The sequence below is a fragment of the Cryptomeria japonica genome, chromosome 5 (assembly GCF_030272615.1).
Source record: "Cryptomeria japonica chromosome 5, Sugi_1.0, whole genome shotgun sequence".
Taxonomy (NCBI): Eukaryota; Viridiplantae; Streptophyta; class Pinopsida; order Cupressales; family Cupressaceae; genus Cryptomeria; species Cryptomeria japonica.
Window position 1 is genome coordinate 314,096,083 of NC_081409.1, and position 16,365 is coordinate 314,112,447.

Here is a 16,365-nt window from a genome sequence, read left to right on the forward strand (position 1 = left end):
GAACCTTCTCAGGATCAAAAGCCTTTTCATGTGTAGATTCAAGTTGAGAAGAATCTTCTTCAGGAACTTCAAACTCATCCAAAGAATTTTGATTATCAGAGGGTGATGATTCATCCATAGGTATCTTGTTTAACGAGTCATCACTAGAAGAGGAAGGCTTAGAAGAACTCCCTTTGGAAGTAGATGTTTGCAAACAAGCTTGAAAATTAGTATCACCTATCAAGGTATATGTCTTATTATTATAAATAAATTTAACTTGTCTATACAATGTAGAGGGGACAACTTGCATACTGTGAATCCAAGGTCTCCCTAATAAAAAATTGTATGTTAGATTTCTCGACATAACATGGATAGGAGTAGGCAAACTAACAGGTCCCACTGTGATGGGTAAAGTGATAATACCTAATGAAGACTTAGCCACATTATCAAAGCCTTGAATGGGACGAGAGTCAGGCTCAATAAGGGATGTATCCACATTCATCTTATGCAATAGATTAATGCTACACACATTAAGGCCAGAACCATTATCTACCAATGTTCATCTTATAGTAGTGTCATTTATGATAACCACAATCATCAAGGGATCATATTGATGTTGAATTTCACTAGTAGGCAACTCATCTTGAGTAAACACAATTTGAGCTTTAGGATTCATCACAGAGTTAACCAAAGACACTATATTACTAGATGTATTAGGTGGAGGAACATTCAAATCTTTCAAGGCATCTTGTAACATTCCATAATGAGCGGAAGAAGTTTGGATCAAATCCCAAAGGGATATCTTAGCAGGGGTAGCTTTAAGTTGTTCTATGAGATCATATTCCTTACCAAGAACTTGTGAAATACGTGGAGCTTGTGGAAGAATTGGTTGAGGATTAGGAAGAGAAACTGGAGTAACAAGAGGAGGATTAGGCTGCCTATTATTTCTAGTATTATAGGTATGAGCAACCGCATTATAACTCTCTCTAGTCAGTTGCTTAGCATACTCATAAGGGCTCTTAGTAGAATAACCTCCTTGCACAGTAATAATAGGTTTCTTAGGAGTGCAAAAAGAATCATTAGCATAACCACCTTGAACCACTAAGATAGGCTTATTTAAAGGTTGAGAATTTTGAGAAGGACAAGCACCTTGGACAGTGTAGAGAGGTTTGTTAGGTGTTTCATTTACATGTATCAAATTGATTGAGGAAGGTTTAGAGGAATGAACAAAAGTGTTGGAAGAATTATTGATAGTCTTCTCTTGCACTAAAATCTTATCACGGATTAAATCAATTTTAGCAGAGAGACAAGGGGTAGGCATTGATGTTCTAGTAGGAAGAGTAATACTAGGAAAGGTCATATCATCCTCTATCATCAAAGGATCTACATGGGGAATAAACTCTCTAGGAGAAGGATCAACATTACTCTCTAAAGTCTCACTTTTGAGAGGGAGATCTTTGAAAGAGATGTTAACCATCTTGCCTTGAACTAGGATTTCCTTATGAGTAGAACCAAGTTGAGGAGAGGGAGATGCTTTATTTTTAGAGGGAGAATGATTGAGATTCAAGGAAGGTGAGAAACTATCAAGGGAGTTTTCAATCTTAATTTCATCCCCTTTGGCTAGGGTTCTCTCATGGGGAAGAGAATAATCTACACCTTCTTCTAATGGTTCATCCCAAATAGTGAAGTTGTTGAAAGGAATGTTTGAAGTATTGTCAATTTCGGGAGAGGAGATAACATTGTTTATTAATTCATCATTCTTAGGAGGGAGAGGATCAATAGATGTGTTAAACTCATCCTCTTTCCTCAAAATATGTTCAATATGATCTTTAGGGGAGAGAGAATTAAGGAAATTGCTTATTATTTCATCTTCTTTCTCTAAGGGATGCTTATGGGTAAGACAAACTTTAGGAGAAGGGTAAGCATTTATCATTAATTCGTCATCTCTAGTGGGAATTTTGTTGGAAAAGGAAATGCCATCACTAGGAAATGTAGGGATCATGTCATCTTCTTGCACAAAAGGATCCTCATGAAGGGAGTGTTTTTTAGGAGGAACATGGACATATTTCTCCAAAGATTCATGCTTAGGAAGGAGATCTTTAAAAGAAGTGTTCATAACCTCTTGTCGCACTAACATGCCCCCATTGGAAGGACCAACTTTAGGAGAAAATAAGTCAATGTCCATCAATACCTTTTCACTTAGAAAGGCATCATGTAGGGAAGATGAAGTAACATTAAGAAAGGTGTTTATGATATCATTCTCTTCCTCTAGGATAGCTAAATAGGAAGGGCACATTTTAGGAGAATTGTCAAGATCACTCTTAAAGTCTTCATCCTTAGAGCATGGGAGAGTCTCAAAGGGATTGGTAGCAACTCTTTTAAGCACTAAAATGTCATTATAGATGGGGGGAGTTTCTTTAGGAGAAGGAAAAATTGAAACAAGGGAAGCTAACCGATTATCACATCTATGAAATGAATGCATCATGACAACAATTTTCCTCTTTCAAATGACAACACATGCAAAATAGAAGGAAATGTTTAATTTTAACCAATGAAAGAACTTAGAATGTAGATTTAGAAAATGAAATTTATGATTCAAATGAGTTCCTAAATCAGATTTGAAATTATTGATCCCAATTAAGCTATCCACAAGTTCAACTTTGAATTGAAAAATTAGGGTTTTAGCAAAAATTTCCTCTAAATTTTTTTGAATCTTGTAAGAAATTAAAACTTGTAAGTACAAATTTGATTTTAAAATAGAATAAACACTCAAATTTGAAAACATAAATAAGAATTAAAGAAGATTGGAATTTCACGTCGGGTTCACCAAAATGTGTGGGGGAAAAAGTGACACTAAGCAAACATGCCCTAATCTCACTTTCAATCACACACTTGTGGAATACGAAAGAGCCTAGAGGTATCACACAATTGGCTACTTCTTTTTGTGGAAGAGAGAGCATAGGCTACCTATTAGGATTTCTATTCCTTTGTTGCAAATGATAGATAAAATGATGCCAGTTCAATCCCTAACCCCAAAGTGCAAGTATGAACTAATAACAAGATTGCAGAATTGAACTTAAACAATGGAAAGCTGTAAACACAAGGACAAGACAAGAATGTAAATGCGTACCTGGTGTTAAAATCTGACTGAAAATGTTTGGGATGGGGGCGCGGGCACCACTGTCCTGATTCTGCACCTGAAACTGTTGTTTTGCGACCTGAAAAGCTGTCAGAAAAATGCTGAAACTGCTGTCTGACAGAAGGACCAGGGTGCCCAACGCCCCTGTCCCAGGGACCAGGGCACCCAACACCCCTGTCCTGGTAGGACCAGGGCACCCCACGCCCCTGTCCTGGTCTTTTTCTCTGCAATTTGGTGTGAAGTTCAGTCTCCATCTGCTTCCGTCGAATCTGCAACTTGTGGCGTCCTTCGAATCCCGAAACCTGCACTTATATCTGAAAAGGTATGGTGGGTGGCTATATAGGGTTTTGCCTTAGTCAAACCCCCACTTTGGTGATTTCCACCTCCACGAATAGCCAAGTTGTATTGTAAAAGTAATGTGTGTGCAGACCTTGTGTGTGTGCAAGATCCTAAAATGCAAGTAAGAAAACTAGAGCAACCTAGAAAGTAAACCCTAATTGCTTGCAAATGATAATGTAAATGCTCCAAATCAAGATGTAAAGAGATCTAAAGCATGAATACAAGTGATATAATGAGGCCTATGCAAAGACATGAAAACAACATGAAATCATACCCAACCCCAAGGGAGGGGTACAAACCATCTTCAGTCGGTGATCCCTTATTGTTCTTCAATGCCTTCAAAGCCCTAAATGGATGAATGAAATTGATAGATGCTTGATGGATGGATGTTTGAATGTTGTTGAAATCTTCAAAGATATGCTCTTTCGCTGCATAGAAAGCCCTTGAAACCAAAATCCTGGTCCTTTCAAATGAAGAAAGAGAGCTTTTATATATGAAACCCTAGGTCTTAATTTCAACTTTTGGCCGACCTAGAGATTGAATCTCCCACCAATTTCTTGGGGTTAAGCTTTATTTTATGATTGGATCGCACTCCTAAAATTTTGAGAAAAATGTTCGGGACCGTGTGCACTCCGGGCGCCATGGTCTCGCCAACTTTTCACCAAATTTTCAGGGCCGTCGAATATGATGATTTTAGAGAGAATCCCGAAGTTACAGCTAATTTCAAGATGTTTTGACCCCCGAAATCAAGCCCCCAAGTTCAAAATAGGACCTAATTAGGGTTTTTGATTAAATGATGTATTGGAGGAATAAAATGAAAGGGGCACACTTTAATGAAAGGGCCCAACTTTATGATGTGGAAGATGATGAAATAGAACCTTAGACCTAATTACTTTAATTAATTAAGTGCTAAAGGGGAAATGCAATGCAAAATGCAAAATGCGCCAAGGCGGGTGCTAAACTAGGTGTGAAATTGTACCACCCTAGCAAGTGCGTACAATTTACGATGCTACAGTTTCAATGTCAGATTTCCTAAAAATTGTAATTTTCTTGCAAACCTTTGGCATGGATCACATCTTCTGACTAAGTGATATGCATCCTTGAAAATTGTTGGCCACAAAAATCCAACCCTTAATATCTCGTTTGCAGTTGTCTTGGCCATATAATGCCCTCCGCAAACTCCACCATGCAATTCAGACAATAACTTCTGATCCTGGTCCTGGTCAACACATTTTAACATGACACCATCACTGTTCCTCCACTAAAGTTTTCCATTGACAATGGAATATTTTATAGCATGAAATTTCAATGTACTCTTTTTATTTTTAGCCATATCTTTAGGACATTTCATCTTCTACAAGTAGTATATGATATCATCATACCACTCACAACCATCCATATTATAGACATAAGCTCCATGTTCCTCCTCTATAATATTTATTTGATTTGCATCCAAATTACTTCAAGCCATTAATTTGGTCAATCCTAGTCCTCTCACTAATTTAGTGATTTGGATGTCAATGTTGAATTCTTGGATCCTATTTATCCACTTGCATCTCCTTCCAAATACTTCTTGCTAAGTGAAAATGTCTTTGATTGTAGCACTAGGCACATATGCAACCACTGTTGCTCCCATCAGGTAACTCCTAAAATCTTTTACTGCCTTTACTAGTGCATAAGCCTGTTTCTCATTTAAATCATACTTCAACTCTGCAGCCTGCAAGGACTTACTAAAAAATGCTATGGGTTGTTCAAAACCCTCTAAATTCTTTTGCAACAGGACAACAACAACAGTATGAAAAGATGCAAATGAGAATATTTGCATAGGTTTTCCATAATCACATATTTTCAAAATAGGTGCATTTTTAATGGCTTGCTTAATTTTCAAAAATGCCTTGGTTGTCTCTCCTTCCCATTCTAACTTTGGACCTCTTTTCAACATCTTGGAAATGGGTCTATAGATTTCAGCAAAGTTAGTGACAATCCTTTTGAGAAAATTGATTTTCCCAAAGAATGATTGAATACCTTTCACTGTCTTGGGTTGAGGGACTTTGTCGATTGCTGCTACCCTCTCTGGGTCAATTCTTACACCATCCCTTGAAACAATATGACCCAACAACTTACCTTCAATTACCCCAAATGCCCTATTGAAAATTTGGTCAAGATGACCACAATGATCATCTTCTTTCCTAGAATATGTTGTTAAATCATCTTGATATACAACCAAGAAAATATTTATAATATCAGAAAATGCAACATCCATTTCTCTTTGAAATGTTGCTCCTACATTTGTTAAACCAAAAGGTATCCTTACATAGACATAAGTCCCCCAAGGTGTAGTAAATGCTATTTTGTATCGCTCTGACTCCTTAACCATTACCTGGTTATAACCTAAAAATCCATCCATCATAGACAAAAGCTCACAACTTGTGACCCTTTGCAACTATGCTTCCATATTAGGTAATGAATAGTTATCTTTCAACGAAGATATATTCAAATTCCTAAAATCAACACACAATCTGATATCTCCATTCTTTTTTCTCATAGGTACCAAGCTAGACACTCATGATGAGTATCTAATGGGTTTTATGATTCCAGATCCCTTAGCTTAACTAATTCTTCTTGCATCTTGGGTGCTAATGTTGGATTAATAGGTCTCTGCTTCTGTCTAAAGGGCTTAGTATTTTCCTTCAAAGGAATTTCATGTTGAAATAAATCCTCCCTATAAGCTTTCAAGTCATCATATGACCAAGAAAATATGTGTTTATATTTCCTTAACAAATCAATCAACATTTTTTCTTACCTTGGGTGACATTTTCTTTCCAATATACACCTTCCTTGGGGTTCCTTTTGTCCCAAGATTAACTTCCTCTAAATTCTTAGGTGTGGAGCAGTGGTAGAAACCTTGGCCTTATCTTGACTATCAAACACCCTTTCTAAAACAACCAATCCTCTGAGAATTTTTTTTGTCTTCAATTGAATCACCTCCTTCCCAAAGATTGTCTCTTTTCCATCCTCTGTTTGTACAAAGGTACCAAAATCAATCTCTTCATTTTCACATTGCTATACACAAGTCAATAACCTTAAAATATCATCGTCATCATTGAAAACCTGCCAACTTTCAATGTTATCAGGCACCGAAGGCCTGGTTTGAACTTCAACCTTTGATATTCTGGAATAATTAATATCCTCTGGCCTTAAGGTTATATTGGCCAGTAGGTCCACCATTCTATTATGGCTTCTTTCCTTCCTGTCAATGCCAAATGCATCAAAATTCTCAATTTGATCCCATACAACATTCCTATATTGCTTCATCCTTCTGTTCTTTGATGCATACTTATATTTGACTTGGGATATGACTAATTCAAAATCTCCAATGACTTTGAGATTCCTTATCCAATGGTTTTTAGCTAATTTTAAACCTAGAAGCAATGCTTCATATTCTGCCACATTATTTATGCATGTTAAAGATAGAGTAAAAGAAAATTTAAAAGTTTCTCCACTGGGTGAAATGAAAAATACGCCTACATTTGAGCCTTCCTTTGAGCTAGCTCCATCAAAATACATTGTCCATAAATCATCATCTCTTGATGCTTTCTCTACTTCCTCATCCAATGGTGTAGGTTGTCCTTTTTCCTTTTGCGAAGAATCCTCAACTCAGAATGCATTAATATATGTATCTACAAAACATGTCAGATCTCAATTAGAGTCTTTTTCATGTATAGTCATATATGGTACTCTTGCCTCCCTTTCAATCTTTACATTTTTTCCATCAATACAATAAGTAGCATAAGATAAATCACATCTGCAAACTTCCACCCATAGAGGCACTCCACTTTCTTGATAACAACATCCCATAATGAGGTGGGAAATCTACAACTAGGACACTCATGGTTAGCTCCTTTTGAGGGAAAGCATCAAGTTTATAAGGCAGTGCCCTTATAGTACCTATCACAGACACTTCTCTTGAATCCATAGCACAACATCTACCTTGAGGAGTATCTACTTTTAAACCCATGGATTGCATTATTCCCACTAGCATGACATTGTTTGAAGCCCCGAAATCAATCATATAATTTTTTAGGACTCCTCCATTTATGATAACACTTAAAAAGAAAGGGTCCACACTTTTAAGGCTCTCATCTAATGTGTCTTCAAGATAAATTTGGGAAATCTGAGAAACCATTCCCTCTAGCTCTTTATGCTTAGTTTCAATCTTATTTACTCATTCCTTTACATTATGAGAAACATTCTCATGTTCAATCTTATTAGAAAAAGAAACACCCTTGACCCACGCCATGGCTTTCTCTTTATGCTCTTCAATTCTTCGCATTTCTTGTAAAGGAACCTTAACGATAATTTGAGAAAGCAACTGAAGCATATCAACAGGTGTGTAAACTGGCAATTCAAGAGACATACATGATTTTTCTTCAGGTTTCCTTGGTTTGTTTGTTTTAACATTTTGTGTTTTCTTCACATCTTCTTCAATAGGCGAAGCAGATTTTTCAACCATCTTTATCTTCACCTTAGGTGAAATATTTTTCTCACTGGGTTTTATAATTCCATCTTTCTTAACCCAATCCTTCTTCTTGACCTCCTCGTATTTATTTTTCAAATTTTTAATAAATAAACTAGAAGGTTTGCCTTGGTCTTCACTGACTATTCCATTTCTCAACTAATAATTTCTTTTAACCTAAGCTACCATGGCAGCTGTTATTCAGGCAATCTGTTCATCTAAAGGTCTTCTCAAGGATAAGAAACTCTCTCCTTATTCAACATTACACATTCGATCATCAACACATAACTCAACATCAGAAAAAACTTGTTGATGGTATGATTATGTTATCTTCCTCTGGTGATCTATATCCAGATCTTGAGTCTTGATATCAAAAAAATATTTTGTCTCTCCAAGGTAAGAAGTAGTCATGAAATAATCAACATTATCATCCTCAAAGGTTCCTTCTCCTTCTTCATGTAACTCATCTTTGGCAGAAATAAATTGTGCAACAACACAATATTCAGGTGAGTGGGGTGATTGACAAGCAACACACTAAGGTGTATCCTCAACAACATTCACTGTGTGTTTTTGTAATGGATCAGGAGTTTGATGCTCCTACTTATTCTTTTGCTACTGAACTAGTTTTCCATCCTTCCAATTTGTGTTGTAAGGATAATCATATACAATATTGGTTGTCTATTAAATTTATTAAACTATGGTTTTGCGTGTACAAGACCCTTATCATTCTTTTCCACAGTCAAATTTAAATCCTTCAAGGTATTAAGTACCTTATCCCATTTTTCTTCCTCTTTAGGTTTTGACCCTAAAGAGTTTTCAACTTTGTCCTTTGCACTCTTAGAAAATCTAGTATCATCTCTTCTTCCAAGCTTACTTGAAGCTCTTCTATTCCCTTAAACATTAGTAGCTATCCTAAAAACATCTCTAAGAGTTTGAGGATATTTATCTCTATGGATGTATGCCACTTTTTCATCAAATGCATTCATATATGTGGCCAAACAAACATTATCATCCAATCTTAAAACCTAAAACAACTTATGCATGGCCTTTTGAAACCTAATATTAAAATCAGCCACATCCTCATTTAATGACTTCTTGATGTTATTAAACTTATTTAACATGAAGCTTGCATTCATTTTATCACCATAGTTCTCTTTGAAACACCTCTCAAATTCTTCCCAAGAGTTGATACTTGCAATTGGCAACCCTCTATACCAATCCCTAGCATCCTCTGTCACAGATTGCACAGATAGTTTCATGACACCATCCTCACGCTCCACTTCATAGTAATTTAACTTATCAGTGAATACCCTTAGATATTCCTCACCAGTATTAGCATTATTCCCTAGAAACTTACTGAATTTATCCTTTAAGTCATTTGGGATTGCATTAGGATCTTGGGATCCCATTGAAATGCAACTGCCTATATCTTTCTAGATGAATAGGCCTTCCTAGTATTAGTCGCAATGGTATTTGTTCTAGTGTTAACCCCAACAGTAGTATTAAAATCTTTAGAAAGTTGGGGCTGACTAATGCTTTGATTAGCCACTTGACTTCCCTGCCTAATAATTGTAGCTCTAGTATTCTGGGTATTCTGAACATTTTGGGCAGGAGTATTTGTATTGACATTTGGTGTTGCTTTAGAAACCATTCTAGAAATAGCCTGAGTTTTAGATGGTCTGACATCAAATGAAACACTATTCAATGTTGACACCTTAAGAAAATCAATCTTTCTCTTCATTTCTACACTTGAAGCTTCCATCTCAATTCTCTTCAACTCTTTTGCAAGAGTTTCATTTTCAATCCTAGCTCTTTCTATCTCAATGTCAACTTGGGATAATTCTTGACTCAGATCTGGGATAGTTGAAAATCTTTTATCATCTATCTCAATACCATATACATTTTGTTTTCCTTTATCCAGATCTAATTTAGGAATCCAAGCACTTGGCTGACTAGAATCTACTAACCTTTGGTTGTCCACATTACTCTTATCCTTTTGTTTTGTAATGTTTTTAGATTTTTTTATCTAAAATATCTCTTAGAACATGACCCTCATTTTTTATTTTTTTTTAAATTTTTTTAATTTTTATTTATTTATTTAACTTATTTTATTTTATTTTTATTTTTTTCAACTAGAGGGAAATTTGGATGGAGGGAACAACACAGCTAGAGGGAAATTTGAATTCTGTGAATGGAGGGAACAAAGCAGTTGGTTCCTCTTGTTTTGCTGCCTTTGTAGCTCAAGGACAACCTATGGGATCTATGGTGGATGATGTGGATGGGAGATAGGATGGGGACCCATGGCATCAGGACCCTCCTCCTGACCGTAAAAATAATGAAGATTCTTCAAAATCGGGTCCCGAGATCATTAACGTTGACTTGGAAAAGATGATAGAGGTGAAGGCTCTCAAACCCTGAAACCATCTTTTTGCAAACAAACCCACCGATAAATCGTCCTTCCCCTCTGTGGAAAACATTTCTGATAAAAAAAAAGGCAAATTTGTTATTGCAGTACTAGATGTGGTTATCTATCATAGTATATCTCTAATGGCTTTCTCTCTAGTGGGAAAATTTGTTGGACCACGACCCAATATTGAGGATGTTAGGTCTTTTGTTAAGAGAAAATGGAGGCTGAAAGGTTAGGTTGATATTTCTGCCCTGTCAAGGGTTTTTTTTGTTTTCTCCTTCTCTTGTTGGGAAGATCTAAAAATGGCCTTGAGTGGTGGACCATGGATGTATGGTAAATATCAACTAAGGAAATGGTCTCCAAATATGGAACTCAATGACTCCTTTTTTGAATCTGCTCCGGTCTGGGTGAGGCTGCCTGGTTTGCTGCTTGAATTCTGGTTGGAGGATGTTTTCTCAGGTATTGCTAACTCCTTTGGGGAGCTTGTAGCTATAGATCCTATGATAGAAACATGAAAGAGATTGGTGTATGCAAGGATTTGTGTCAATATTTCTCAGAATATGGATCTTCCCAATTCTATTGAAATAAACTCCAAACTTGGGATGTGGGAACAAACCATAGAGTTTGAGTCCCTCCCCTTTGTGTGTTTCTCTTGTAAGAAAGTTTTACATTGGGCTAAGGCTTGCCCAACTAACCCCAAAAAGGCCCAGAAGCATAACAATCCTGTTAAACAGCTATGGAAAGAGAAGACTAACAAAAAGGAGGATAGTAGAGTGGAAGGAGGAAGTGGAATTCCTAGTAACCTAAAAGATATAGCAAAAGATGATAGGAAAGCTAGTCCTTTCAAGGTTAGTCTTCAGAAGGAAGATAAAAAGAATGAAAATAGTGGAATTGAGATCAAAACAGTCAATATATTTGAAGTTTTATAGACTCAGGAGGAAGAGAATGTAACCATAGAAGAAATTCTCGAAGAGGGTGAGATTGAAAAGATTAATGAATCCCAATATGAGGCCCTTCAAGTTTTAGTAATGAAAAGTAATAAAGCTTGTCCAAATGACTTTGAAGGACCAAAAGTTATTATTGAAAAAAAGAATAAGTTTAGATCACCTCAGGTTAACCTAAATTCTCTATTTCAGAGTGCTGGAACTGAGTCGCCCACCTCCTCTCAGAAAGTTGGAGAACCGTGGAATAATAAGCAATCTTCTCACAAAGATGAAGATGATGAAGAGATAATAGGGGTGGGAAAAAAGAAAAATACAAAGACATGATGCTCTAATGGGGTTAAAACTGGGACCAGATCTAAGGCGGATATTGGTCTTTCCAAATCTCCACAGGGACGTAAACCCATGAAGTGGCACATGGACTAGGAGAGAAAACAAAACATAGCTAATGGAAGGTGGTGAACCATTCAGGAATCCTAATCCTAGGTTTCCAAATGAAGTTAATTTCCTGGAACATTCGAGGCCTAAATGGTCTCCATAAATAAGATGCTTTACGGAATCTTATTAGAGATCAAAAGCCGAATATCATCCTGGTTTAGAAAACCAAAATGAGTAAGGAAAAAGTTGAAAATTTAAAATTGTTCAAACAGGGAGGAGTTTGTGGTAGTAGCTCGAATGGGGCATCAGGTGGGGTGGTTATATTCAGGAACAAGAAAACTATTGATGAAGATATGATAGATGAAGATGGTAATATTATCTCTATGAAAGTAAAAAGTATTACTAAAGGAAAGGAATGGGTGGTTACCAAAATTTATGCCCCAAATTCCAAAGCTGCTAGGAGTAAAGTTTGGGACAAAATCCAATAGAAAAGAAGGTTTTTTTCTCAGGATAGTTGGCTATTGATGGGAGATTTCAATACCCCGTTGTAAGGAATTGACAAATTTGGAGGAACTCAATCTCAACTGGATAGCAGGACTGACCTGATGAACTTCATCAATGCCAATGCCTTGATTGATGTTGATCTTACTGGAGCTTCCTACACTTGGTCTAATCGAAGGGATGGAGGAGACCTCATTCAGGTAAGGCTTGATAGATCCCTTATCACTCATGACTGGATCCTTACACATAGATGTTCTTTGTTTGTCATCAACACAATTGGCTCAGATCATTATCCCATTTCTTTTGTTGCTAAGTTTGTTAAGAGAAAACATTGTTTTCCTTTTTGGTTTGAGAAAATGTGGATATCACACCATTCTTTGGAAAAATCCATTGCCAATTGGTGGAATATTAATGTGGATGGATCTGCCATGTACAAAGTTGCTAAAAAATTAAGAAATATCAAAGATAACATCAAGATCTGGAATAAGATGGTTTTTGGAGATATTTTTGAATAAAAAAAAAGCTGAAGGAGGAATTAGAACAGATCCAAAACTCTATTCAAAAAGATGGTTATAATAAGTATCCCAAGGCTAAGGAAGATGATATTCTAGCCAAACTTCATAACACTATATCCAAGGAATAAATCTACTGGAGACAGAGATCTAGGGCTATTTGGTTGGAAGCTGGGGATAGAAACACTAAATTCTTTCACATGACTTCCATGAAACATAAAGCTACCAACAACATATCTAGATTAATTGCTGATGACAAAATTCTTCTTAAAGATGATGACATTGGGGATGAAGCAGTTAGGTTCTTCTCTAATCTCCTCACTGGTAGTAGGGATATTGACATTGCTAAGCAACAAGACCTGGTTGATAATATTCCCAAGATTATTGAACCTCACCAGAATGAGACTTTATCTGCTATCCCTACTGTTGATGAAATTAAAAAAGTTGTTATTTCTTTTTAAGGGGATAAGGCTTTGGGCCCAGATGGTTTTCCCATGTTCTTCTTTCAGGAATATTGGCATATTGTTGGGAAAGATACGGTCAATGCTGTCAAAGAATTCTTTGGGTCTAGAAGAATCCTTAAGGAAATCAATTCTACTTTAATTGCTCTAATTCATAAGGTGGCTGGGGCTGACTCTATGGGAAAGTTTAGGCTAATAAGTCTTTGTAATTCCTTTTATAAGATTATTTCTAAAGCCATGACTTCTAGACTTTTGGTTGTTCTCCCCTTTGTCATCTCTGAGGAGCAAAAAGGATTTGTCCCTGGTAGGCAGATTTTGGATTCTATTATTCTCATATACATTCTCTTAATGCTACTAACAAAGAAGGGTTCCTGATAAAATTGGATCTAGCAAAAGCCTATGATAGAGTGGAATGACAAGTTCTTTTCAGGATTATGGAGGCCTTTGGATTAGATGAGAAGGTAATTAAAGTTACAAGAGAACTGATATCTACCCCAAATTTTTCTATTCTTATTAATGGGTCTCCGTCCAAATTTTTTAAATCTTCTAGGGGACTCAAGCAAGGAGACCCTATTTCTCCTATTCTTTTTACAATCTTGTCAGAGAGTATGAGCAGACTGATTCAAAAAATGAAAGTGAATAAAACCATCAAAGGATTACAACCCTCCTTTGCTAATGTGTCATGTACTCATCAACAGTTTGTTGATGACACAATTTTAATGGGATATTCTTCTGTTGGTGAGGCTGCTGCCTTCAAAGGTGCTCTTACCTCTTATTTTTTGGCGACTGGTCAACAAGTTAATTGGGAGAAGTCAGCTATTAATTTCATAAATACCCCTATTATGAGGCAATAGAGAATTGCTAACATCATTGGTTGTAAGGTGGAGATGCTCCCCTCCACTTATTTGGGTCTCCCTCTAGGTTTGGTTCCCCCAAACTCCTTCTGGAACTTTTTAATTGACAAACACAACAAGAAATTGGCAGGTTGGAAAGGATCTATGCTATCTTAAGCTAGTAAGCTTCAGCTTCTTCAAGCCACTCTTCAGAATCTTCCTGTCTATGCTCTTAGCTTGTTTAGTATACCAGCTAAATTTGCTGAAGCTTTAGAGAGGATTCAGAAAAGATTTCTTTGGTCAGAGGTAGAAGACAAAAAAGGATAGCCTTGGTTGCCTAAGACAAAGTGTATAATCCTAAGTGCAAGGGGGGTTTAGGTATTAAATTTCTTAAAACTTTTAACAAAGATTTGCTTGCTAAACAGATATGGAGGGCTTATGGCATTAAGAAAGATTGGAGTCGGGTGAGGTTTGATAAATATATTCATAACCAACCACTTCATTCTCTTCTCTACTCTGAAGATATCACTGTTGGGTCTTTCATATTGAATAGTATAACCAAGTCAATAAAAGTTGCTAAAGATGGAGCTAGATGGGTCCTTGGCAAAGATGACAAAATCAGGTTCTAGGAGGATGTTTGGATTAAAGATGAACCTCTCTTTAATTAGGATTGCAGCCAATTCATTGATGAATGCAAAAGAATGTATGGGTTTATGGTTTGTAATTACTAGAAGGTGAATAAATGGGTGAGGCTTGATGCTATTTATGTTGGGTTTTTGCTGCTTCAGCAAGATCTGCTGTCCTTTTCTATTAGTAAAGACTTTGATGATGTGTTTCTTTGGAAGAGAAATCCTAGTGGTAACTTCACTATTGCATGTGCTTATAAAAAAACTATTACTCAGGTCAACAACCCAATATGGACTAAAATCTGGAATAGATTCCTCATTCCTAAAGTTAACATATTTTTTTGTCTTGCAACTCACAACAAGATTCTCACCATTGATAACTTGGCTCGTAGAGGTTTCATGTTTCCTAATAGGTGGGAGTTATGTTAGAAAGAGACAAACTCTATGGATCATTTATTTATCCATTTCTCTTTTACCTGGGAAATCTGGAGTAAATTTTGGATACAATGGAAAGTTGAATGGGTTATGTATAACAGTATCAAGGAAGTCATTTGGTAATGGATCTTTCCCACCAAATTTCCTCTCATCAAGACCCCCTGGTCCTTTATCCTTCCTATGACCTGTTCGTATATCTGGAAGGAGAGAAATAACATAATTTTTAGGGAGGCTAAGTGTACATCTCAGGTGGTTTTTGAAAAGATTTGCAGGGCAATTAAAGAAAACATAAACAATCTTCACAAAAATAAAAAGCAGTGGAGTTATATTAATATGAATGATAATAAGAAAGGTATCCTCACCAAATGGAATTTGAATCACAAGATTTGCAAATCTGACATTAAGAGTAGGAGAGAAAATTTTGTTTGGAGATTTCCCTTTCATGATTGGGTTAAGGTGAATTTTGATGGGGCAGCCAAAGGCAATCCTAGGAAGTCAGGAGGGGGAGGAATCATCAGAAATACTCATGGTGTTTGTGTTGCTGCTATTGCCTCTCCCTTTGGAGTTCAAAACAATCATGTTGCTAAAGCTCAGGCAATGTTAAAATGCCTCCAACTTTCTCAGGGTTTTAAATTTAAAAAATATGGCTGGAAGGGGACTCTCTCAATATTATTCAGGCTATCAAAGGCACTTGTTCTCCCTCTTGGAACATTTACAATATCATTGAAAGTGCTAAAAAATTATTAGATGACTACGATAGTGTTTTAATTTCCCATACTCTAAGGGAAGGTAACAAGGTTGCTGGCCTATTAGCTAATGAGGGGGTTTATTTAGACGAGGACACTAAATATATCGGAGAAGCCTCTTGTAAAAAGGATGTCTAGGCGCAATTATTATTTGATCATGTCCATGGTTCAAGTTAAGTTTATCATTATTTTTCTAGGTCCAGATATCAAAGACAAAGATTGGAGTTATGTGAAGTGTCAGCTGATGGTCATTTTTAGGCATTGTGATTATGATCACTGGTGTGATGGGGCTTATCATAATAAGTGTTGGTTCATTGTGACTATTATTAAATACCTCTTCAAAATCAAGGATATTACCCTGTTTTTCGAGCCCAACATTCTGTTCAAGAGTCTGCGCTTAAGTCCTAGTTTTCAGTTTTGAGTAACTTGTGTTTTGTTGAAGGCCTCGACTTGAATTACAACATGGGAGGTAATCTTAATTAGAATGGGCCCTTTGACTGTGATAATTGGAAAAGCGAATGGAATGTTTGGCGGAGGCTGCATAGACATGGT